This window comes from Crinia signifera, chromosome 2 (genome assembly GCF_055691185.1).
Source record: "Crinia signifera chromosome 2, ASM5569118v1, whole genome shotgun sequence".
Classification (NCBI taxonomy): domain Eukaryota; kingdom Metazoa; phylum Chordata; class Amphibia; order Anura; family Myobatrachidae; genus Crinia; species Crinia signifera.
Window position 1 is genome coordinate 387,600,330 of NC_139218.1, and position 26,907 is coordinate 387,627,236.

At 45.6% G+C, this 26,907-nt stretch overlaps 1 protein-coding gene across 10 annotated transcripts in view; it reads left to right on the forward strand.

Moving 5' to 3' along the window:
- Positions 1–6,548: 6,548 nt before the first annotated feature.
- Positions 6,549–26,907, forward strand: part of PICALM (phosphatidylinositol binding clathrin assembly protein) — a 380,825-nt gene continuing 360,466 nt past the window's right edge. For all 10 annotated transcript variants that reach the window (XM_083170273.1, XM_083170279.1, XM_083170283.1 and 7 more), the window contains exon 1: positions 6,549–6,552. The gene's annotated coding sequence lies outside the window, so the exon portion shown is untranslated. The remainder of the gene's footprint in view (positions 6,553–26,907) is intronic.

Below are 26,907 nucleotides of genomic sequence, written 5' to 3' on the forward strand. Positions count from 1 at the left end.
ATGCTGTCTGGGTCCGGACAGTCAGGATCCCGACGTCGGGATAATGACTGTCGGGATCCTGACTGTTGGACCCCTATACCACACCCTCCTCCATGTTATAAAGCTGCTATCCATTTAAGTCAAGCAAGACAATGACTTATTCTATTAAACTGTTTCTCATAAATTCCAAATCCAGTAAAAATGTACAGGCACCACTGGGCCAATCAGCTGCCTCCTTATTGCAAGAGTGCAAGAATTAATAATGCTGACTGGCAGCAGTTGCTTGTAATGATCTATCCTAGAGTCTTTGTTTATACAGACATAATACTTTTATGGCTGGTTGTGTGCCAGCGCTTAGGCTTGCAGTGGAAATGACTCATTGTACTCCCAGTCAGGACTTTCTTCTCCTTGGGTCATATCTTTTCATATAATATTGCCTAACTTATACATTACAAAATGGCTGTTTATTTATAGGCCAATTAAACTACCTGGTCCACTGCCAGTGCTATTTGTGACATGCCTATTGCTGTATGTTTCTTAAACCTGTGCTTTGCCCCAGGTCCATTTTATCCAGAGCCAGCCCTAGGCAAATGCTTAGGAGCATGCCAATTGGATCCCTTACAAGATGGTTGTTTCAGTATGGTTACAAGCACCGGGCTTCTTGTGTGACCTGAAGCTACTGTAACTCAGGCAAGTGCAAGGGGGGATTCTGGTTGCCCAGAAAACCCTTTTTTTCTTGGAAAAGGTTTAAATTATGACCACAATAGCAATGGTATATAATATGATTCCTAGAACTGCCGCCACATCATGCAGTGTAAGGGACAGAGCGGAGCAGCTGCACATGCCAAATGGTCACTGCCTTCTACCAAGTTTGCTGTGTGTGGACCTGAGCCCTCAATCTGCACTGGACCAGAGAGCAGCTGCCAGGAGGAAGAGACAGAAGCCTTACCATGAGGTGGGAGAATGTGTGCTTAGCAAATGCAGTACTGGTTCTATTATGTTTGTGTATTTATTATAGTATGTTTAACCTTTTACTGACCACTTGTTCATATTATTAATATGTATGATACAGCCTATAGACCATCTATAGTGTTAGATATTACTGTATTCCATACATAATCCAGGGTATAAAAAGAACAATGTTCTTCTACTGCTCCACCAGGCTCCCACACTTGCTCCAATGTTCCGCAGAGTGGGAGATTGTGGATTGTATGTGGAACCCCTCTCTAGATATCCTGCTTGTGCCACTGCATGCTGGCCTGTACGATCTGGACACAGGGGTCCAGGAAGCCAGCCCACAACAGACATTGCCTCCCAAATGCAGTAGCAGGTCAATGACGCTGTGGCTTATGGGCTGTGTGTGATATTGCAAAACCCCATGTGCACAGGGATTTTTCTCAAACAAATATGTCCCATTGTGCAGAGTTCGTAATTTACGGGAATTAATTGATTAATTACTGTTATTAACAGTAAATTGTTTGCCTGAATCAATGGCCCTTATTCAGATCTGATCGCAGTACAAATTTGTTCTCACAATGGGCAAAACCATGTACACTGCAGGTGGGGCAGATGTAACATGTGCAGAGAGTTCAATTTGGGTGGGGTGTGTTGAAACTGAAATCTAAATTGCAGTGTAAAAATAATGCAGCCGGTATATACCCTGCACAGAAACAAAATAACTCACACAAATCTAACTCTCTCTGCACATGTTACATCTGCCCCACCTGCAGTGCACATGGTTTTGCCCATTTTGAGAACAAATTTGTACTGCGATCAGATCTGAATAAGGGGCCATGTTCATACAGACGCGCTCAACTATCCAGCACCAATTGCCATGTGCGACTCCCGTTTCGATTTGTGCAATCCGTCACCATGCGTGTGCGTCTCATTCGCTCCCGGTGGCTCATAGAAGTGGTGACTTCTCAGCATGGCGATTCCGCAAGGCAGGTGCGAATTTGTCACGAGAAACGGAAGTGAGCGGTGGCAATCCGGCAACAATGAGTGCGGCTGCATCTCTAGATCACTCCTATAAAACATCTGAAGGTACAAAAAATATCTTATAAATCTTTATTTTTTTTAAATATATTTATTTTAATGGAATATTATGCTGCAACATCAAACACGCTCTGTAGTTACTCTCTTGGGTCAAATAGCGTTGCTGTTGTATATTCTCTTTATTAAACTAAATTGTTTCAATGAGTTCTCATGGAACCTGGATCAAGCTATTTTAGGTCTCCACCCGTTCCTAGGGAACAATAATTAGCTCTCGAGTGTTCCAGAGAAGACTCATCCAGAGAATTTAGATAGCTGTAAGGAATTATATAGCGTGAGTCAATCTGGGTGTTGTCTGCGTGGGTCAGATGCTGACGGAGCGGATCAGTGACAATGTGGCACTTCTGAAGAGGTGGAATCGGCGCGGGTGGCATGACTTCAGCGCCTGTGCTCAATGGGGTCCTTGTTGCAAGAGTGCGCAGGGATTTCCGTGCGTTGGGATTGTCTCCGTGACAAAGGAGGGAATTTGGGAACTTGATGGATTTATGTGTCAGTAATGTTCAGCAGACTCTTTCCCTGCTGCCAGAACCGTGAGATGATGTACATGATGTCATCCCTTGGAATTCCAAATAATATTTGGTTGGCATGAGTGCAAATCTTGCAGTTCCCTGACAGGCAGATTGTATGTACAAAGGATCTCTCTATCTCCTCTAGAACAGTCTGTATGGAGCGGACAGTTAGCCAGCATCTGGGATAAGCAATCATCATAATTGGGGCAGATGTATTAAGCCTGGTAAAGTGATAAAGTGGCGATAAAGCAGCGATAAAGTGGAAGGTGGTAATGCGAAAAATGGTAGTTAGTCAGGCCCCCCCACCCCCAGACGTCCGCCGCACCACCATGCTTCTGTCCACTCGCTGGTGACGGCATCCGACAGCGACCAGCGGCCGCAGCCTGGTCACAAAGTGCAGCATAGCCCAAAACAAATATGGCCGCCGCATATGTACATATAATATATGCATATATGCAGCGGCCATATTTGTTTTGGGCTATGCTGCTGTTTGTGACCAGGCTGCGGCCGCTTGTATATATAGGATAACGACAGCCCTGGAAGCACGGTCGGCAGCCCAGCCAGAGGGAAATCTGGACCGGCCCACCGGGAAATGGCCCGGTTTCCCGGTGGGCCAATCCGCCTCTGCCCGCCGCTGGCTTCCCATCCACCACAGGGACCCCGCTGCTGACTTCACATCCGCCGCAGGGATCCCCTGCCCACCCCACGCTGCCCAACCTAGCTTCCTGACACTCATCCGCCACCGCTGCAGCACTGGGGTGGCGGGTGTTGGGGCCGCGGATGTGTGGGGGCCCTGGGGCGACTGCCCCTGTTAGGAGGTGATTGGCTGGTGTGTTTTCACCTTCCACTTTATCATCTCGTTATCACTTTATCAGGCTTAATACATCTGCATTCTGCCCCAATATTTCTTAGCTATTTGAACATTATTCAGTGACAGTGCATATCATATTTCCTAAAATACACAAGTTAGCTTTATTCATACAGAAGGAATCATTAGAGGAAGGGACAGTTTTGAGTGTGAAGTCTTTAATATTATGCCCTGTTTGCCTAGAAAGACCCGGTATATAATGCAGGGTTGCCTACCCTCTCGGAATGGCCGGGAGGCTCCCCAAAAAATCGTGTCCTCCTCCCGGCCCCTGGGAAAGGTCGGCAACCTTCCCGGATACCGGCGGCACCCACCGGATCTCACTGCCCGCAGTGGTAAATTACGGTGATTTGCGGCTTTTCAGGGGGAGGGGCAGGGCTAAAGATGCAAATGGAGTCATTTAGTCCCCCCTGGAAGACCCGAGAAAGGGCGGGATTTGCAGTGACTTGATGTCTACATCAGGCCCCGCCCCCGAAGTGCTGCTGACAGTCTCCTCTCTGGGAGCAGACTTTAAAAGTAGGCAAACCTGATGTAATGCCACCCACGTTTGGCAGCTGTGAGGGTTGCTGACCTAACTTGGACTATATTTTAAAGGGGCAATCACTTACAAAGCAAAACCATGCCTTATACTAAATGATTGCACCTTTAAAAATTGTTGAGTTTGTCCAGCATTCTTCCGATGGACACAGAGTGTAAAAAAAAAAAACATACCTCCCTGGGGTCCAGGGATCGGTGGGCCGGTGAAGGCAGACAGTCTCTGGGGCCTCCTGCTATGCTGTGCGCCCCTGGTGTAGTAAAGTGATGCTGCAAAGTGGCAGGTCACTTTACAGCAATGGAGGTCACAGGAGAAGTAAGGCCCGAAGACAGGCAGCGCTGTAGGAGCTGATCCCCAGGGGTTAATTGGTGAGTATAAATCAGCGGAGGGGGCGCGTGGGGGGGGGAGTTGTTGCGATGGGGAGGCGGTGCCGGCGTCGGTAGCAGTGATTTCGGTGCATGCTCAGTACTGGGGTATTTTTTGTTAAAAATACCCCAATGGTGCTGCGGAGTCCCATCGCAGGGACAGAGCGTTATCGCAAGCTCTGTACCTACCAGATATTGATACTTCCATGCGATGTAGTCAATTATCGCATTGCGAGTTGGGCCAATGTTATCACATTTGCATCCTCAGATGCAGATGCTGATAAATGGGCCCCTTAGCCTTTTATTTCACCTGCTATGTGGCTCCTTATTGTTACAGTCATTATCAGACTTTTGCATGTTCATTAGTTTGTGGAGATTTTAGTAAAACGGGCAGCTCATGTTCCTGGGTAACTATATCATCATCATCAGCAGAGACATTCCTGCAGCCCACACGTAAAATCCGCTATTGATCCTCATCATCGTCCTGTATTTGCACATGTTCCATAGAGCGTATGTGCATGAGTACATTAAGCACACCCCCTCCTTACCATCACCCCATCCCATAGGTTCATACTGAAGGGAGGAACATAGCTGGCCACGCCCCCTCACAGCCCTGCCACTGCAGAGCAGGATAAAGCATGCTGGCACACAGCAGTACCCACCCTGACTCCGCCCCCGAGTGTTCATGTTCCGTAACAACGAATGTAAATGGTTTCGCTAATAAAACACTCTACAGGTAGTTACACTTTTATATAAGTTATGTTTTAGAGTTATCCTGCAGCTAATTGGCTGAATGTAAGCTGATGGGTAATAGGCACAGGTCCCTACAGCACAGCGTATACTGCCCTCTGTACATTATAACAGTGACTAAAAGCATTTTATATGCACAGTAAATTCAAATTCCACTGACTGAATTAGCAACGACTTGGGATTGTCTGTCTCACTTCCATCATCTCGTTATTATCCCTGGGAGCTCGTCTTTCTGTACGTTATGCCAAATAATATACATCTTTGGCCCCAGACCTGTCTCTGAATCTTCCTCCAAATCGGGTTATTAAAGATTTCACAGTTTGCTCATTGAGTTCTAAGTTGACCGAATTACTTGGTTCACACTTCATTGTAATTTCGTGCCATCAATTAGGGCTGCTCTCGCGGGAGGCATGGGAACCTACAATACACCCCAATAAGCAATCACAAGCACAGGCAGCTGTGAGATGTGATGAAGTCAGCCAATAACAGCGTAACAATTAGGTCATGTGCTAGAACTGTTTTTTTTTCAGAGCCAGATATTTAATTCAAATAAAGACATGTAGAAAAGACCTGGAAGAGAATTGTGCGGCGTCGTTCTACAGCAGAGGTGGCTGCGGAGCTATGTACAGTACAAATGGTTGCATGCGTGTCCCATTCTCGGCATACGGCGTACCAAGACACCCTGCTACGCCGGCAGGTTGAATAAGCTTGGCTCCTTCTGTACAAGAAAAAAAACAATATAGTGAACCAACATATATGCTACTCTAATCAATATCGTTAGTAATTGGTTGGTGGTGTGCCCCGCATTCAGTATATGTAACTGGGTAGAAGGGACTGTTTGCTTAGAGCAGTGTTTTTCAACCACCGTGCCGTGGCCTTGAGCTGTTCTCTAGTGTGCCCCCAGATCTAGAGATGCCCAAACCAGTTTACAGCCACCACCAGTCCAACTGTTATTTACTGGTCTCTTCTTTTCATGTAAAGGGCCAATGTATTTTCTTTTTGTTACCTGTGGGGACCAATGTGATTGTTTTTTTATATGGGGGCCAATAGGTTTGTGTTTTTTTTCCTGTGGGGGGGGCAATGTGTTTTGCCCTGTGGGGATCTCATGGTGTGCCTTAGCAATTTTAAAATCTTATTTAGTGTGCCGCAAGGTAAAAAGGTTGAAAATCACTGGCTTAGATTGTGAAATTGTGTAAGGTGAGGTTATGTGAGAGGGCGGGAAGATGATCAGCTCAGTCTTAGACTTGTATAGTTTAAGAAAGCGCTTGGACATCCAAGAAGAGATAGCGGAGAGACAGTTGGAGAGCAGAGGAGAGGTCAGGAGAGGAGAGTTAGGAGGTTATTCTGATCGGAGCGGCCAAACGTGCGTACGTTCGCCATTACCGCACGCTAGCCGTACGCGGCCGTTAGGGTTAAGTCCACCCACAAATCAGCCGCTTACGTACGGCCAGAAATACCGTAGAAGGGGAGTGCCGTACAAATGAGCGTACGGCAACGTACGCGGACGGGCCAGCCCTTGCACTCCGACAACAGGCGTACAACTGAGCGTACGGCGCCGTGTACGGCCGTCTTTCCACCGTCTCCCCACCGCCTTCTTGCGGAGATCTGAGCGTACGCCAGTTTGCACGGACGGGTCCCTATTGTTTTCAATGGAAAACTCAGCTTATGTCACCGCTCGTGAGAGTGAGCGTACGTCCGTGCACGCTGGCATACCCTTCACATATATGGACCTGCAAATCTTGCCTCTCAACTACTAATCTGACAATTGATTAATTAATCTATTTGTTATTCAATTATTGTTTTCTATTAACTCAATTGTCTACCTTAATAAAGACCTAATAAAACTACATTTTAACCCACATTACATGTATATTTGTTATGTTCTAATGTGGCATTTTAATCACTATCTATGTGTCCCCATATTGCTGTTACTTTTAAATCAAGTTATGTTGGTGTTTCTGTATATGTACTAAATTATGTACGTAATTACTTTGTCCAAAATGTGTAACATGTATACCTACCCTGATGTTATGTGTGATGTTTTAATCGAACAACATTAAACATTCATGCATTTTCACTATGTGTTATTTTACTCAAAAACACACACATTCACACATCAATCATTACCCCTCACCTCAAATGACAAGTATAACTTACAGTACACATCTGTATGTACCTACCCTTACACGCCCTCTAACATATTTATTATTAAAAACACAGTGTGAACAGCCATTCACAGCGTTTTCTGTGTCACCGGCGAATAACGTTCGCCGGTGACACGGGATCGGAGGTGATTGGTGCTGTAAAGTACAGCACCAATCACCGCGGGGTGTAAGGGTGACACTGGTGTCACCCCACCTCACCCCGCCCGCCCCCAAAGGCCGTGATTGGTCCGTCGGACCGACGGACCAATCACAGCCAAGGAGGGGGGTTTAAACTAACGGTGACTGCACTGCAGACGCCATTCCGGTCTGGAATAGCGTGCAGTGCGGTCACCGTGCCCAGCTGCCGCCAATACTGACCAGAACCCATCCAAATACTTACCTGATCACTGCCTTGCTTATTCTTGTGACATCTTGTGACATCCTGTGACATCTTGTGACATCTTGTGCTGCTGCGAGTTATTAGATAGTTATTAGATAGAGATAGAGAGAGATAGAGAGAGATAGAGAGAGATAGAGAGGCCTAGTGCTATATTTTGTGCTGCTGCAGTGTGATAGAGCTATAGATAGAGAGATAGAGAGAGATAGAGAGAGAGAGATAGAGAGAGAGAGATAGAGAGAGAGAGATAGTGACAGATAGTGCCAGATTGTGCTATATATTTTTTATATAACTGAAAGAGATATAGAGAGATAGAGAGAGATAGAGAGGCCTAGTGCTATATTTTGTGCTGCTGCAGTGTGATAGAGCTATAGATAGATAGAGAGAGATAGAGAGAGAGATAGAGAGAGATAGTGACAGATTGTGCTATATATTTTTTATATAACTGACTGCTGCCCCCCCTTTTGTGCTGATCAGTATAAATTAACTGATCAGCAACTTTTTGGGGGCGCAGGTTTTTTTTTATATATAGATATACCTGTCAGTGCTGCTGCTGCAGTGTCATAGAGTGATAGATAGTGAGAGATAGAGAGATAGAGAGAGATAGTGACAGAGAGTGATAGAGAGTGCTAAATTTTGTGTCTGCTGCCCCCGCCTTTTGTGCTGATCACTATATCTGAGGTGATCAGCAACTTTTTGGGGGTACAGAGGTTTTTTTTTTATATATACCTGTCAGTTGCTGCCAGTTGCACTGTCAGTTGCACCAAAGGTTGTGCACCTGCTGCCCCTCACTGGTAATCAGTGTCGCATCACTGATCACCTTTTTTTATTTTTTGTGAGTGCTGTGGGGTCTTTTTTAAATTTTTTTTTTACACACACTGTGATTTTGTGTGTGTCCTGTGGCCACTGTGCGCTGATCAGTGACGTACATCACTGATCAGCTTTTTCGGCACAGGGTTGATATATTTTTTTTTTTTTTTTGATCAAATTCCTGTTGCCTTTGAGCGCTGTTCAGTGACGGACGTTACTGACCAACATCTGTGCTCAATTTTTGGCGCAGGACCTTTTTTTTTTTTTTAACCCCTTCCATTTTTTTTTTTTTAACCCCTTCCATTTTTTTTTTTTTAACCCCTTCCATTTATTTTTTTTTTAACCCTTCAATTTTTTTTTTTTTGTATTTTTTTTTCTGCACTACATACACACCACACACTACATACCCCCCGGGTTGAAATAAAGTTTGTACCCCCCCCTACACTATACACGTGTTGAAACATTTCACTACCAGTAACACAAAAATATAAATGGCATCCCAAATGTCATCCCAAATGTCGTCCCAGTCATCCAGGAGAATGTATTCAGTGGAGGAGGCATATGCCATGCTTGCCTCTGACTCTGACACAGCCAGTGAGGCAAGCGGGGAATTTGAAGGATTCGTCTTAAGCTCTTCTTCCTCCTCTGGTGATGAGGGACCCCCTCAAAGACGCCCCCGTAGAGCAGCTGAGACCCCCCCCCCAATAATTGATCTCGTATGGACCCCACCACCAGACAATTTTGAGCCCCAGGTTCCTGAGTTTTTGGCCATCCCAGGAATCCAATTTGATTCAACAGGTCTCAGAGAAATTGACTTTTTCAAATTATTTTTCTCTGATGATTTTATAAATTTAATGGTGGACCAAACTAATTTATATGCCCAGCAGTTTATTGCTCAAAACCCCACGTCATCATTTGCTAGGTGGACCCCTGTAGATGCAGTAGAGATGATGACGTTTTGGGGTCTGGTGTTACACATGGGCATAGTAAAAAAGCCACAAATTAGGCAATATTGGAGTACAGATGTTCTGTACAGCACCCCATTTCACCGTATGGCCATGCCCCGGGCTCGTTTTGAGGCAATCCATAAATTTATACATTACACCGATAATGCACAGTGCCCACCCAGAGATGATCCCACCTTTGACAGGCTATTCAAAGTCAGGCCGGTCATTGATCATTTCAGTGCCAAATTTGCAGAGCTATACATCCCTGATAAATGTATTAGTATCGACGAGTCCCTTATACATTTTAAAGGAAGGGTTAAATTCCGCCAGTACCTTCCCAGTAAGAGGGCAAGGTATGGCATAAAAATGTATAAGCTGTGTGAAAGCACCACAGGGTACACCCACAAGTTTAGGGTATATGAAGGGAAGGATTCAAGAATTGAACCACCAGAATGCCCCCCCTCCCTCGTAGGTGTTAGTGGAAAAATTGTCTGGGATTTAATGCACCCCTTCCTGGATAAGGGTTATCACCTCTATGTGGATAACTTTTACACCAGCATCCCCCTGTTTAAGGCCCTTGGTTCAAGAGGTACAGCAGCTTGCGGTACTGTGCGCAAGAACCAAAGAGGCCTCCCCAAAACGCACATTGCCCAAGTAATGAGAAGGGGTGAAAGCAGGGGAATATGCACCGAAAATATGTTGTTGGTCAAATATAAGGACAAGAGGGATGTCCTTATACTGACAACAATTCATGGAGACAGTACCACCTCCATCCCTGTACGAGGTACCAGTACCCACACCTCAAAACCAAATTGTATCCTAGATTACAATAAGTACATGGGCGGAGTGGATCTTTCAGATCAGGTACTGAAGCCGTACAGTGCCCTGCGGAAAACAAATATCTGGTACAAGAAGCTGGCCGTGTATATCATCCAGATGGCACTGTATAACGCTTACGTGCTATTCCGTTCTACCGGCCAGAGGGGGAAATTTATGCACTTTCAAGAGGAAGTCATAAAGAGCCTAATATTTGGGAATCAGCAGGCAGAGGGCCCCAGTACTTCTAGTACTGGCCCCCGTATTGTACCAGGGCAGCATTTTCCCAATGAAATCCCCTCCACTGCAAGAAAGGGCAGGACACAAAAAAGGTGCAAAGTTTGCTATAAAAAGGGAACAAGAAAGGATACTATTTTCCACTGTGAAACTTGCCCCGACAAACCCGGCCTATGTATAAAGGAGTGTTTCAAAATATACCACACATCTATGGATTATTAGGTTCATCATTTCACCGTGCTTCGGGGGTCTTGCTAATGCCACATAGCACCCACCATTCATTCCACCAGAATCTGAGCTGCAAAATCCAAAAATCACTCATTCCCTTCTGAGTCCTGCCATGCACCCAACTGGTATTTTTTGGTCACATGTGAGGCATTGCCGTACTCTGGAGAAATGGGGGCACAGATTTTGGGGTGCTTTGTCTCCTTCATTCCTTGTGAAAATGAAAAATTTTGAGCCAGAAGTACATTTTTGTGTAAAAAAATGTATTTTTTTCATTTTCACTGCCCAGTTGTACCAAAATTGATGAAACCCCTGGGGGTTTGAAATGTACACTATACCCCTAGATGAATTCCCTGAGGGGTGTAGTTTGCAAAATGGGGTCACTTGTGGGGGGGTTCCACTGTATTGGTAATGCAACATAGCACCCACCATTCATTCCACCAAAATCTGTGCTCCAAAATCCAAAAATCACTCCTTCCCTTCTGAGTCCTGCCATGCACCCAACTGGTATTTTTTGGTCACATGTGAGGCATTGCCGTACTCTGGAGAAATGGGGGCACAGATTTTGGGGTGCTTTGTCTCCTTCATTCCTTGTGAAAATGAAAAATTTTGAGCCAGAAGTACATTTTTGTGTAAAAAAATGTATTTTTTTCATTTTCACTGCCCAGTTGTACCAAAATTGATGAAACCCCTGGGGGTTTGAAATGTACACTATACCCCTAGATGAATTCCCTGAGGGGTGTAGTTTGCAAAATGGGGTCACTTGTGGGGGGGTTCCACTGTATTGGTAATGCAACATAGCACCCACCATTCATTCCACCAAAATCTGTGCTCCAAAATCCAAAAATCACTCCTTCCCTTCTGAGTCCTGCCATGCACCCAACTGGTATTTTTTGGTCACATGTGAGGCATTACCGTACTCTGGAGAAATGGGGGCACAGATTTTGGGGTGCTTTGTCTCCTTCATTCCTTGTGAAAATGAAAAATTTTGAGCCAGAAGTACATTTTTGTGTAAAAAAATGTATTTTTTTCATTTTCACTGCCCAGTTGTACCAAAATTGATGAAACCCCTGGGGGTTTGAAATGTACACTATACCCCTAGATGAATTCCCTGAGGGGTGTAGTTTGCAAAATGGGGTCACTTGTGGGGGGGTTCCACTGTATTGGTAATGCAACATAGCACCCACCATTCATTCCACCAAAATCTGTGCTCCAAAATCCAAAAATCACTCCTTCCCTTCTGAGTCCTGCCATGCACCCAACTGGTATTTTTTGGTCACATGTGAGGCATTGCCGTACTCTGGAGAAATGGGGGCACAGATTTTGGGGTGCTTTGTCTCCTTCATTCCTTGTGAAAATGAAAAATTTTGAGCCAGAACTGCATGTTTGTGTAAAAAAATGTAATTTTCCATTTTCACATCCCAGTTGTACCAAAATTGGTGAAACCCCTGGGGGTTTGAAATGTACACTATACCCCTAGATGAATTCCCTGAGGGGTGTAGTTTGCAAAATGGGGTCACTTGTGGGGGGGTTCCACTGTATTGGTGCTTGGGGGGTCTTGCTAATGCGACATAGCACCCACCAAAATTCCACCAGAATCTGAGCTGCAAAATCCAAAAATCACTCCTTCCCTTCTAAGTCCTGCCATGCACCCAACTGGTATTTTTTGGTCACATGTGAGGCATTGCCGTACTCGGGAGAAATTGGGGCACAGATTTTGGGGTGCTTTGTCTCCTTCATTCCTTGTGAAAATGAAAAATTTTGAGCCAGAACTGCATGTTTGTGTAAAAAAATGTAATTTTCCATTTTCACATCCCAGTTGTACCAAAATTGGTGAAACCCCTGGGGGTTTGAAATATACACTATACCCCTAGATGAATTCCCTGAGGGGTGTAGTTTGCAAAATGGGGTCACTTGTGGGGGGGTTCCACTGTATTGGTGCTTGGGGGGTCTTGCTAATGCGACATAGCACCCACCAAAATTCCACCAGAATCTGAGCTGCAAAATCCAAAAATCACTCCTTCCCTTCTAAGTCCTGCCATGCACCCAACTGGTATTTTTTGGTCACATGTGAGGCATTGCCGTACTCGGGAGAAATTGGGGCACAGATTTTGGGGTGCTTTGTCTCCTTCATTCCTTGTGAAAATGAAAAATTTTGAGCCAGAACTGCATGTTTGTGTAAAAAAATGTAATTTTTCATTTTCACATCCCAGTTGTACCAAAATTGGTGAAACCCCTGGGGGTTTGAAATGTACACTATACCCCTAGATGAATTCCCTGAGGGGTGTACTTTGCAAAATGGGGTGACTTGTGGGGGGGTTCCACTGTATTGGTGCTTGGGGGGTCTTGCTAATGCGACATAGCACCCACCAAAATTCCACCAGAATCTGAGCTGCAAAATCCAAAAATCACTCCTTCCCTTCTAAGTCCTGCCATGCACCCAACTGGTATTTTTTGGTCACATGTGAGGCATTGCCGTACTCGGGAGAAATTGGGGCACTGATTTTGGGGTGCTTTGTCTCCTTCATTCCTTGTGAAAATGAAAAATTTTGAGCCAGAACTGCATGTTTGTGTAAAAAAATGTAATTTTTCATTTTCACATCCCAGTTGTACCAAAATTGGTGAAACCCCTGGGGGTTTGAAATGTACACTATACCCCTAGATGAATTCCCTGAGGGGTGTACTTTGCAAAATGGGGTGACTTGTGGGGGGGTTCCACTGTATTGGTGCTTTGGGAGTCTTGCTAATGCATCATAGTACCCACCATTCATTCCACCAAAATCTTTGCTGCAAAATCCAAAAATCACTCCTTCCCTTCTGAGTCCTGCCATGCACCCAACTGGTATTTTTTGGTCACATGTGAGGCATTGCCGTACTCGGGAGAAATTGGGGCACAGATTTTGGGGTGCTTTGTCTCCTTCATTCCTTGTGAAAATGAAAAATTTTGAGCCAGAACTGCATGTTTGTGTAAAAAAATGTAATTTTTCATTTTCACAGCCCAGTTGTACCAAAATTGGTGAAACCCCTGGGGGTTTGAAATGTACACTATACCCCTAGATGAATTCCCTGAGGGGTGTACTTTGCAAAATGGGGTGACTTGTGGGGGGGTTCCACTGTATTGGTGCAACATAGCACCCACCATTTATTCCACCAAAATCTGTGCTGCAAAATCCAAAAATCACTCCTTCCCTTCTGAGTCCTGCCATGCGCCCAACTGGTATTTTTTGGTCACATGTGAGGCATTGCCGTACTCGGGAGAAATTGGGGCACAGATTTTGGGGTGCTTTGTCTCCTTCATTCCTTGTGAAAATGAAAAATTTTGAGCCAGAACTGCATTTTTGTGTAAAAAAATGTAATTTTTCATTTTCACTGCCCAGTTGTATCAAAATTGGTGAAACCCCTGGGGGTTTGAAATGTACACTATACCCCTAGATGAATTCCCTGAGGGGTGTACTTTGCAAAATGGGGTGACTTGTGGGGGGGTTCCACTGTATTGGTGCTTTGGGAGTCTTGCTAATGCATCATAGTACCCACCATTCATTCCACCAAAATCTTTGCTGCAAAATCCAAAAATCACTCCTTCCCTTCTGAGTCCTGCCATGCACCCAACTGGTATTTTTTGGTCACATGTGAGGCATTGCCGTACTCGGGAGAAATTGGGGCACAGATTTTGGGGTGCTTTGTCTCCTTCATTCCTTGTGAAAATGAAAAATTTTGAGCCAGAACTGCATTTTTGTGTAAAAAATGTAATTTTTCATTTTCACTGCCCAGTTGTATCAAAATTGGTGAAACCCCTGGGGGTTTGAAATGTACACTATACCCCTAGATGAATTCCCTGAGGGGTGTACTTTGCAAAATGGGGTGACTTGTGGGGGGGTTCCACTGTATTGGTGCTTTGGGAGTCTTGCTAATGCATCATAGTACCCACCATTCATTCCACCAAAATCTTTGCTGCAAAATCCAAAAATCACTCCTTCCCTTCTGAGTCCTGCCATGCACCCAACTGGTATTTTTTGGTCACATGTGAGGCATCGCCGTACTCGGGAGAAATTGGGGCACAGATTTTGGGGTGCTTTGTCTCCTTCATTCCTTGTGAAAATGAAACATTTTGAGCCAGAACTGCATGTTTGTGTAAAAAAATGTAATTTTTCATTTTCACATCCCAGTTGTACCAAAATTGGTGAAACCCCTGGGGGTTTGAAATGTACACTATACCCCTAGATGAATTCCCTGAGGGGTGTAGATTGCAAAATGGGGTGACTTGTGGGGGAGGTTCCTAACTTTTAGCACTTATGGTGCCTAGAAACCTACATGGTGCCTAAAAAAAAATCTCATAAAAAGGAGGCTCCAAAATCAAGTAGGTGCTCCTTCTATTATGAAGCCTGTGGTTTGGTCAACGTGCACACTAGGGCCACATATAGGATATTTTTGAAAACAAAAGAATTGGGGGAATCAATTTTTAGTCACATTTCTCTAGTAAAATCTACTGTGTTCCTTAGAAAAATGTATTAAAATTGCAAATCTGCAAAAAAAATGAAATTTTGAAATTTCACCTACACTTTGTTTTAATTCCTGTGAAACACCTAAAGGGTTAACAAACTTCCAAAATGCTGTTTTGAATACTGTGAGGGGTGCAGTTTTTGAAATGGCATCATTTATGGGGGTGTCTCACATACAAGTCCCTCAAAGTCACATCAGAACTGAACTGGTCCCTAAAAAAATCAGTGTTTGAAATTTTCTTGAAAATTTGAGAATTTGCTAGTCATATTTGAAGCCTCCTAGTGTCCAAAAAAATGAAAAGGGGGTTGAAATAATGATGGCAACATAAAGTAGACATATGGTCTATGTTAGTTATTAACTATTTTGAGTGGTATGATTATTTGTCTCACAAGCAGAAAATTTAACATTTTGCATATTGCTAAATTTTCCATTTTTTCACGATATTTTGGTATTTTTCACAAAAAAACACAGACTGTATCGACCAAAATTTACCACTAACTTGAAGTACAATGTGTCACGAGAAAACAATCTCAAAATCACTGGGATAAGTAAAAGCAAAAAAAAGTTATCCCCACTTAAGTGAGACATGTCAGATTTGAAAAAAAGGGCTCTGTCATGAAGGCACAAACTGGCTCTGTCATGAAGGGGTTAAATTTAGGACATTGCTGTACAAATTATAGGCCTACAGCTATGTTTGTAAAGCATGCATCCGCATGGCCTCACACACTATTACCAAAACAATCTCTACATTTAAGTTGCACCAGTGGCAGATTAAGCCTTTGGGGGGCCCGGGGTACTTTAGAGCGGGGGGCCCCCTTGCACTTGTCATTACTGGCCGCACACTGCATGGGCGAATATTATACTGTCAAAACATAGAGTAAAGGCAGAATAAACTTGGTCAATGGTTACCTGCAGGGGATATATATATATATATATATATATATATATATATATATATATATATATATATATATATATATATATATAGACAGGGGGTTGGCGGCACTCGGAATAATAATAAACCCCATATATATATATATATATACACACACCACATGAAAAGCCTGTGTTTGTCCCTCTGCCCCTTACTCTGGAGGAGACCTCACAGTCCTAGTGCTGCCTCTGATTAAAAACCCTCCTATGACTAAGCTGCTGCTGCTGTTCTCCATGGACCTGAGAAGCATGTAATGAGCTCCACCAATCAGAGCTCAGCACAAACTTCTCAGCCTCTGTCCTCTGGTGCAAAGTGTCATGGGACTTAGTCAACTCCCAGAAATGCACTGCACACTTGTGCAATCAGTGTGCCTTGGCTCCCGATGCTCAGCACCATAAATCATTGTCACATTGGCAGATAGGTGAAGCTGCAGCACTACCCCACCCATGCACAAAACATTTAGCTAAAAAAAAAACAACATAACTTAAACATGTTATTTTTAAAAAATACATGACAACCACAGGGGGCCCCTAGCTAGAGGGGGGCCCAGGGGCACTGACCCCTTGCGCCTCCATTATAATCCGGCCCTGTGTTGCACATCATGCTGGGAACTGGAGTTACCCAACACCTGGAGCCACATAACTACCACACCACTAATGTCGGATATCTCATTGGATGTACTGTTATGTCAATTATTCAAGGGGTGAGGCATGGCCACACTGAAAAAACCACCAAGGGGAGCCTTGTTCCTGGAGAAGGACAGGACACACCTCATGGTCGGCCTGCAGTGATATGTTGCAACTAATGTTGATGTTGGATACACATATGTGGTTGTTGTGATTGTTTATGTGTAGAAATGTGTAGGTCAACATTAGACACAATATTTACTTACGGCTACTTGAGCCATCCTGGTTGCCGTTGGTTGGCTGTGCAGTGGTTGGGGGGGTCAGGAGCAAGGTGGATGGTCCTGTAGTTTGGCCCGAGGTAGTGGGTGTGAGTGGGGAGTGGAGAGGTTTGGGGGTGGGTGGTGGAGAGGTGTAGGGGGGTTGGAAATGGGGTGGGGAGGGGGGGGGGGGGGTGGGGGTTGTGGAGGGGGTGGGGGTTGTGGAGGGGGTGGGGGTTGTGGGGGGGGGGGTTGTGGAGGGGGTGGGGGTTGTGGAGGGGGTGGGGGTTGTGGAGGGGGAAGGGGATGGGGAAATTGTGTGGGTCCAAACTGCACCCTGGGTCTCCTCTTGTTCCTCCTCCTCTTCTTCCTCCTCCTCTTCTTCCTCCTCCTCCTCCTCCTCTTCCTCCTCCTCTTTCTTCTCCTCCTCCTCCTCCTCCTCTTCCTCCTCCTCTTCCTCCTCCTCCTCTTCCTCTTCTTCCTCCTCCTCTTCCTCCTCCTCCTCGGCTGCCTGGTCCCGGGCTGCCTGCTCCCGGGCTTCAATGCGTGCCCTTGCCCGTGCTGAAATGTTCATGTTGATGGCATAGAAATCGAAGATTGGGTTTCATAAAAAAGGGTGAAAGAAAAATTCACATTAGTCATGCTCATAACCTTCAAAATTATCATTGCTGTGAAATTTCAGACATTTATCATGCAAACTATTTGATACCCTACACCCAAAAACTGATCAACTACTTAAACCCCCCCTATACACCCCCTATACACCCATATACCCCCCATATACACCCATATACACCCATATACCCCCCATATACACCCATATACACCCATATACACCCATATACACCCCATATACACCCCATATACACCCTATATACACCCCATATACACCCATATACACCCATATACACCCATATACCCCCCATATACACCCATATACACCCCATATACACCCCATATACACCCCATATACACCCCATATACACCCATATACCCCCCATATACACCCATATACACCCCATATACACCCCATATACCCCCCATATACACCCATATACACCCATATACACCCCCATACTCAGGAACATATTTATAAAAAGTACACAAAACATTGCTAAAAAACGCTGACATACTAGTAATCAAAACTTACATCGGGCAATATGGCGGCGAAGGCTGCTGAGTAAAACCGGCTGCCGCCGGCGCAGGTCGGACCAGCGCCGCTCAACCTGCCCCAGGCTTCTGCGGACGCCGGTCATAGAGAAGATGAGGCGGCGGGCAGCAGTATACGCCCGCCGCTTGTCGGCATTACTGACATAAGGGCCCCTGGGCCCCAGGTGACGGTCCATCACTTCCACCAGGGCCAAAAGCTCTGACGTGGAAAAGGGCCTAGCTCTTGTACAAGTCATATTGGCAATGGCGCAGTTATTAATTGCAGGTACATATATCACTTTTGGTGCTTGCTGATTGGTCGAAAAAATTGTTTGTTTGGTATTAACTTTATTAATCCCTCTTACATTAACAAACTGGATGCGAATAGAAACTTACGCGGACCGTTCCGATATACACACACCACAACCAACAGCATGCATTCAATGAAGAGAGAAGTACTGTATTTACAGTGTGCGGAAAATAATAAACGCAACCCTCTACTTATAACTACGCTGCTTAAAGGGGGCACGATACACCGATATGCATGGAGAGGAGTACTGTATATACAGTAGGCGGAAAATAATACACGCAACCCTCTACTTATAACTACGCTGCCTAAAGGGCCACAATGCAACATGTTGCTGTATGACAATTTCATACACATTACATATGTAAGGAAAGCATTATAACGTGATGTTTTGAAATGTGACTCACAAAGCATACACGAACTCCAACAGATACCAGCTGACAACACTCATCATTGGAATGACAGGTGCACACATTTCACGATGTAGCCCACAATGCTCCACAACCTGTGTATATACATATACGGGTGATTGATCAGGTGCATTGAGACCTGCGTAATTTAAGCGGCAATTATCGGCGGGAAATATCGGCGTAAATTTGCATCTACCTTGCGGGGAAAAATATACGCCCCCTTGTTCGTGGCGGGAGATTAACATATAAATATTCAGTCAGATGCAGCCCACAATTGCTGCAAACATGTCTGACTCTGACGATTCAGCAGCAGAGGACGCTCTGCAGAGAGCACAAGCCGAATCCCTGCTTCAAGCATTACAGAAGAGGGAACAGGAGCGGAGAAGGAGGGCCCAAGAGAGGAGTCGCCTGCAAGATCAAGCGGGCCCCTCAGAAACAGGCCCTGGTGAACCTCCACCAGCTCCACAAGGGCCAAGCAACCAGCCAGAACAAGAGGTTGCATCTCTCCAAACAGGTGTGACCCAGCAGGTGCATGGTGAGAGAGCTGGGGCCACCAGAAAACGTGCTGCAACATCTAGGGTGATGACTGAGCAGGATACCACCACCAGAAGGAGAAACCCTGCATTTGTAGAGGCCGAAATGCGAATTCTCGTGCCCAGGGCACGCGAATGGATTGAATTGGCAACCAGGAAGCCGGGTGCCAGTGCAAGGAGAAACCTTTGGGACAAGATCACAGAGGAAGTGAACCAGGTGTCACCAGTGGTCAGAACTTGGGACGCGGTGAAGAAAAGGTTAGTGTGTTTGTCAGGGCAATTTTTCAGCAGTCTCCAGCAGGAACTGAGGCCCTTATTCTAGTTCACTCTTTCTGGCCAAATATTTCTTAGATGGACAAAACCATGTGCACTGCAGGTGAGGCAGGTGTTACTTGTGCAGAGATAATCCGATTTGGGTGGGGTTTTACACCTGCCTCACCTGCAGTGCACATGGTTTTGTCCATCAAAGAATTATTTGGCCACACATGGCAAAAAAACATAAGATCACCCACACTAGGAAATGTCACGTAGCTAGGGGTACCACCTAGTCCCTTTAATTCCGGACACATATTAATTACACAGGTTCTGTGGCTGGCTGACTTCAAGACTCCACTTCACCTAATTTTAAACTGCCACAGAACCTGTGTAAGTAACATGTGTCCGGAATTAAAGGGACTAGGTGGTAACCCTACACGTAGCACAGTGGTGCACATATCTCATGGTGATATTTGTATTTTTAAACTTGTAGGTGGACTGACTTCAAAAGTGCCCTGAAGAGGAAGATGACTGACCGGTACAACCACAGCATGTCCACCGGGAGCGGTCCTATGCCTGACCATTTGGAGTTTACCCCCCTGGAGCTGGACTCCTGTGATGTCATCGATGTGGGGGAGATCAGGGGGATCTCCAATATGGACAGTGAGCTCCCGGCGGAGGTCTTTGCTGCTGCTTTTGATGGTAAGTCACAGTAATGCATTGTATTTAGAAAGATATTTTTTATTGCGTATGTGATGGTGACATTGTTTTCAATTCTTATCCTAGCAGAAGCAGAAAGTCAGGATGTACCGGCAGCATCTTCCTCTGCAGAGCCACAGGTGGAGCAGGTGGTCCAGCCTCCACCAAGACGTCGCCCCCAGCCCCAGCCACAGGAGACATGGAGTGAGAGCCTGTTGGTGACGCTGGACAGGATCGAGCAGCAAGGGGTGGATGCTGCGATCCGTCAGCAGCAGGTGGGGGATTTTCTGGCGGAGTGGAAGGCCACAAACCAGCTGCAGGTTGAGGCGTTGAACCGCATTAATGAAACTCTGGCGGCTGGCATGCTAAGCATTGGCCAACACCTCAGCCGCCAGAATGAACTTATTGCGGAGCAGCTGTCCACCGCCAGGTCCCTAAGGGACAATCCCCCATCTGCTGCCCCACCCCAAGCTGCTCCCCAACCTTCCACCTCGGCTGACCCTCCTGTGTCGACTAGGGGAAGACGCCGCAAGGCAGCTGAGCCAAAGGCCCCTGTCCCCAAGGCCCCATCTAAAAGGGGCAAAAAAGGGCCCAAATGAGACCTGGTTCACTTCCTCTGTGATTGGAGGCCAAAGGTTTAAATTGCACTGGACATCCGCTTCCTGAGTTGCCCATCGATCCATTTGCGTGCCATGGGCATGAAAGTTCGTATTTTGACCTCTACAAATGCAGGATTTTTTTTTTTGGTGGTGTGTATCTTGCTTAGTATTCACCCTGGTTGTTGCAGTACGTATTCTGGTGTCCCCATTTCTTTCACCATTGCATTTGCAGGGTAACACATGTTTGGAGATATGCAACCTCTTGTTCTGGCTGTTTTATTATTTGTGTGTCTATTTTATTTGTTTATTTGATTTGTCACATTAAAGTGTCAAGCTGTGATGCTGAACAGCAAATGAATTTATTTTACAAATTAAAACAAAATTGTGGTATGTGTAATTTCTTGTGTGAAACAAATACTAGATTTATGTGTACTTACTGACCAGGGTATTTTTGAACATTTGTGGAAGTGTGGTGGAAGTTTCCCATGTGTAACCCTCTCCATGGCCATTCCCATGTTCCTATCCAACTTTTCCCTGCTAATTAGTTTGTGTCAGCACATGTGCAGAGCAACTTAATAGGTGAGAAAGCAGTTTGTGTGCAGGTGAGGTAGCTCCTACAGTAGTAGGTAAAAGCAGGTCCAGAACAATGCTTTCCTCATGGAGTGGGTGAGGCAGACAAACAAGGGTGAAAAGGTACATTTGTGTAGGAATGCATATGTGTCCTCCCTAAAAAAAGATGTGTGAATGGGCCAAACATGATAAATTAGCTTGTGAACAAACATGCATAACTTTTAAAATATATATGATTTGACAGTGTCATAAGCAGATGTAGGAATCCTTTGTTAGAGAGATGAGAGTGCAATAATGTGATTGGTGGCATCTTACATCCAGAGTGTAGTGAAATCCAAATCATAGCAGATGAGATAGTGGTACAGGTCATAATTTTGGGTACTATACAAAGATTGTGTGGAAAATAGTGGTCATGGGCTTCAAACATTGCTGAAACATCCTTTGTAGGTGTTAGATGTGGTTTATGTTATTGTATCCTAAATACAAAACCTATGTTAGTATTAGAGTGAACACGTTGACACATGTCGACTTGTTTATATTGAGTGTGCTACTGCGTAAAGTCTATGAAAGCAGGTAGTGAATGTGTCTGTTTAGCAAATACCTACCTTAGCGTATAAAAAGATTCTTACCTTAAATTAAACAAACCTTTAAATGTGGAGAAGTATAGAAACATAAGCTTCCAATGTGTTTGCGTGCTGCATGTGTGGCTTGCAGGCAGTGAAATCATGGTTTGGAGTTAATAGACTGCAGCATTGCTTATTACATTCAGGTGTATGTGTTTGAGTACTGATCAGCGTTAATTAGCCAACTCAGGCGCACGCTGGCAAGCGGTATCTGTAGGGGTGGTTTTAGCTGGCGGTTGGCGGCCGCCTGTTTGGTGTCCGAAACGAACGGTGCCTTAGTCGATCGTGCGGTAGTAGCACCGCTCATTTTGGGTGCACACCCCTGTGTACGCCCATATTTACGCCCATTTTCCCTCATTATTTCGGCCGCTCCCATCAACACGCCCCTATGCCGCCCCATTACCCGTACGCTCGCGTACAGGTTTTTTCGCACGTTGTGACACCGGCCGTAAGCGTTGTGGAGTGTTCGCGCCGGCGCATTAGCGTATCTGCACATGCGCAGATCGTCAAAAACCCCGGGACGTACGCGTACGGCCCGGCCGCTCCAACCAGAATAAGGCCCTTAGTTCTTCCTTTTTTAGTCACCTCTGTGACGTTCCTTTTCAGTTGTTATGCTGAACAATTTTGGGAGCACTGCCAACCAGACACCACTAACCAATTTAGTACAAGTGGTAACTACGTTGGTATAGTAAATCTTATAGTATGTTATTATCAGCATCATGATTACCCTACCAGTGCCAATCCCAACCCATATTATACCTCAGGTAGATGGTGAGTCAGTAGAAGGGGGGTTCTCTGACACCCACCTATCTGCCCTCAATGCTAATTTTCTGTGACTCTCATTTGCCTTGTTATTTCTGACCCCCCTGCAATGCGATTTAGCAACAGGGAGACCAAGGCTATACGGGACAAAAAGCAGAAGCACGCCTTGGCTCCCTATTAAGGACACTGTGGTACTCTCATCCTTAGTAACATTACTGCCATACATCACTGGTCCGCCTGAATTCCATCCCGCACTCAGACGCTAAGCAGTGACCGGCCTGGTTAGTTCCTGTTTGGGAGACCAACAGGGAATACCAGGAGCTGTAATGGACCTGTAATGTAATGTAATGTAATGGACCTGGACAGCAGATACACCTCTGTCTGGCTGAGGGAGCATCCTATCCTCGTACATGATATACGTGATTTCAGGGAATTACACCATTCTTAACCAGCATGACTGTCATGCATCATTTATCCCCATACTCCAGTAATGGTCTAGACATTGTCCCAATTGGTATCATTATTATTTTTCATGACACCATTATATGTGAATTTAGAATTTTGGAGTATGTTTATCTTTTGATTATTTCGCACTTGAAACTGTGATAGCTTCCATTTTTTTTTGTGTTGTCTTTATATTTACCTTATTAATAAACCCAACCGCGCGTACCTACTTTTTATCTTAATTACTCAATAAAAGTCATGTTTTAAAACTCTTCAAGTACCATTTGTAAAGTGTGCCCCAAAAACCCTTTTTTGTTCTTCCTTTTCTAGTCACCTCTGTGACTCATTCCTTTTCAGATTTGAGTATCATCAGCAGAGAGATGATATTGGAAGTTGAATGAGCGAATGAGCTCACCTAGCGATGACGTAAAGAGAGAGAAAAGGAGAGGACCAAGGACAGAGTCTTGGGGGGACACCTACTGACAGTGGAAGTGCAGGGAAGGTGGAGTCATGACAAGAGACAGAGAAGGAGCGGCCAGGGAGGTAGGAAGATAGCCAAGATAGAGCAGCGGCGCCCCCCCCCCCCCCGAATAAAGTTATCCCCCCCTCCTTACTCATCCGCATGCCGCTTGCCACCGCCGTCGCATTCTTGGGCTAGATCTGCGCCGCGGTCCGGCGCTCCTCTTCTCCTAATGAAAACTGACCCTCCCAAAATGTCTGCCCCTTATAGCAGACAGTTTTAGTTTTTTAGAATGCTAGAGGAGGCCGCCTCCTCTAGCATCCTGAAAAACTGTCTTATGTATGGGGGCAGCCATTTTGGGAGGGTCAATTTTCACTGCAGCAGAAGCAACGAGGAGAGCCGGGACCACACAGCCGGCATAGACCAGTAACAGTGAGTCCCTGCCACAGACGTTGCAGCAGCGTAACCATAGCCCGGCAGACCCCCGGCACCCACACTTTCTCAGCACCTCCCCGCCACTGCAGGGTCTGCGGTGCTATAGTTACGCCACTGTCCACAGTGACAAAAGCAGGTCCTACTCCTGCAGCACTAATATTAGCGCATTACAATTCTTACTAATGGGGGAATTTACTAAGATGGGAGTTCTACTGAAGATGAGATGCAACCAATCAGACTATATTTATTATCTTCTAGAAGTTGCTAAATAAGTACCGTGTTTCCCCGACAATAAGACACTTATTTTCGGGGTAGGTCTTATTTTAGTAGACATTGACAACTGATGTCAAAAATCTTAAAAATGCCCCCAGTCCTCCATCTTTGACATGGCCCAGTCCCACTTGCTACGGTAAACATGCCCCGCCTCCCGCAATGCATCCCGGCAGCAGAAGCGGCTTCTGTAGAAGCCTGTGCTCTCTAAATACCGTGGAGGTGAGCGGGGGTGAGCGGGGGTACAATTTATTGTCTGGAACTGAATACATGGAAAATTTAATAGGGCGTATTTTGGACCAATGTCCAAAATCCGGGGTAAGGCTTCATTTCGGGGTAGGTCTTATTATCGAGGAAACACAGTAGAATCTGATTCGTTTCTATGGGCAACGTCCTATTGTCAGTAGAACTCCCATCTCAGTAATTCTAGCCCTAACTGTCTAGCTCAACCTTTAACACCCACAATGCCCCTCCCCGGCTCGTGGTTGACCACCAGCTAATTGGAAACTAAATCAGGTATGACCATCAGTGGGCAGAACCATTAATGGTTCCCTTTCGGATGGTTTGACAACACTGAGGTTATCAATCAATGGTACCATCAGAGGGACTGGGGGCATGGCCAGCGGCTCACAGAACGTTGAGCATGACCCCATTGTGATGAACACAGGCATTGCGGCTCGTGATCGTGGCATTCCCGTGAAGCCATGCCCCCTTTACCACGGCCTTGCCGAGGACGTACGGTTAGTATAATGTGACTTTGATTAATACTGTTAACTGGTTCTGTCCCCTGTATCTCTGGCAGAGGTGATGATGTTACTGCTGCAGTTACGTATAAAAGGTGAGTAGTATATTGCAATGCAACTTTTATCACAGTGTTTCCTTTTACGGGGTGCAGAGCAGCAAGCTGATTGGTTGGCCAGGTCACATGAGCAGCTGATTACTTTGCATAGCTGACAGTGGGAGATCGCATTAATGTAATTGCCCTGCTATTGATTCTGGGCTGTGTAACTCTAATGCCTGTCATTGCCCAGAGCTGGGTCAGAACAGCTCTGGCCAGGCAGCCCCCTGATGGAGGGGTGCCTGGGGGTGTTGGCAATGGGGCTTTGTTAGGTCTGATTCAGACTTCGTACAAGTCTGATTTCGGCCTAGTCTCCGATGCGCAGAGGAGGTAATGCTCGGTGTTAACAAAACATCATATCCAGACGGTCAGTGGGGGGGTGACCACATGACGCGACCTCTGTCCTTAGTGGTAATCAATGTGGTTATCGGCCAAAGTACTAAACAGCTAGAACAGCAGCTGGGTGGCAGGAATAAGGGGTTTTGTTTTGATTCGCTCGGAAAGGCACAATCACTCTCTAATGGACAAAACCATGCTGCACTGCAGGTGGGGCAGATGTTACTTGTGCAGAGAGAGTTAGATTTGGATGGGGGGTGTAATTCAAACTGATATCTATTGCAGTGTAAAAATAAAGCAGCCAGTATTTACCCTGCACAGAAACAATAAAACACCCAAATCTAACTCTCTCTGCACATGTTACATCTGCCCCACCTGCAGTGCAGCATGGTATTGTCCATTAGAGAGTGATTGTGCCTTTCTGAGTGAACCAGCATAACCCCCTGTATGCACTCTATTTATGTATCAGTCTCAGACGTTAAGCAGGTTAGACCTGCGGAAGCCCGTGCTCACCTTGAAGGTAGATGGGACTCATAAAGTCTAGTGCACCGTATGCGGGAAACCACAGTCTGCCCAGAATATAATGTGCCTTTGTTTGCCTGCATATAAAATATATATATATCACACAAATGTATTTCATTGCAGTGATTCAAACAGTCCCGAGGCAACCAAAGTCCTTTCCCAGCTTTATATGGCAAACGCTTGGCATGCTGCAACGTCACATAAACGCTGGGACACGCTGTATCATGCAGCTTCCCTAGTCCATTACCAAAACCCCTGGTAAGTCAGATGCATCATAAGTCTGGAGTCTGCAAAACAGACATTCTAAGGCAGAACTGCCCCCAGTGGTTGGGTGTAGCTGCTACCAGGCACACAGCTGGGCAGTGCCACCTCCCCTGTCAATGTTGGTGGCTGCAGCAATATGTAAGCTGCAGGTAAGAGGCTGTGCCGCTGTGCTATTCCGTATGATTCAAACACAGCAGGAGGCGTCTGTAGGAGATTTACAAAGTCTGATTAGCCAATTAACCTACCAGGATATTTTTGGATTGTGGGAGGAAACCGGAGTACCCGGAGGAAACCCACACAAGCACGGGGAGAATATACAAACTCCGCAGGGCCATGGGGGAATTGAACCCATCACCTCAGCGCTGTGAGGCAGTAATGCTAACCATTACACCATCCGTACTGCCCCGTATATATAACACATGGTGGGGATAGAACCCATGACCTCAGTGCTGTGAGGCAGTAATGTAACCATTACACCATCCG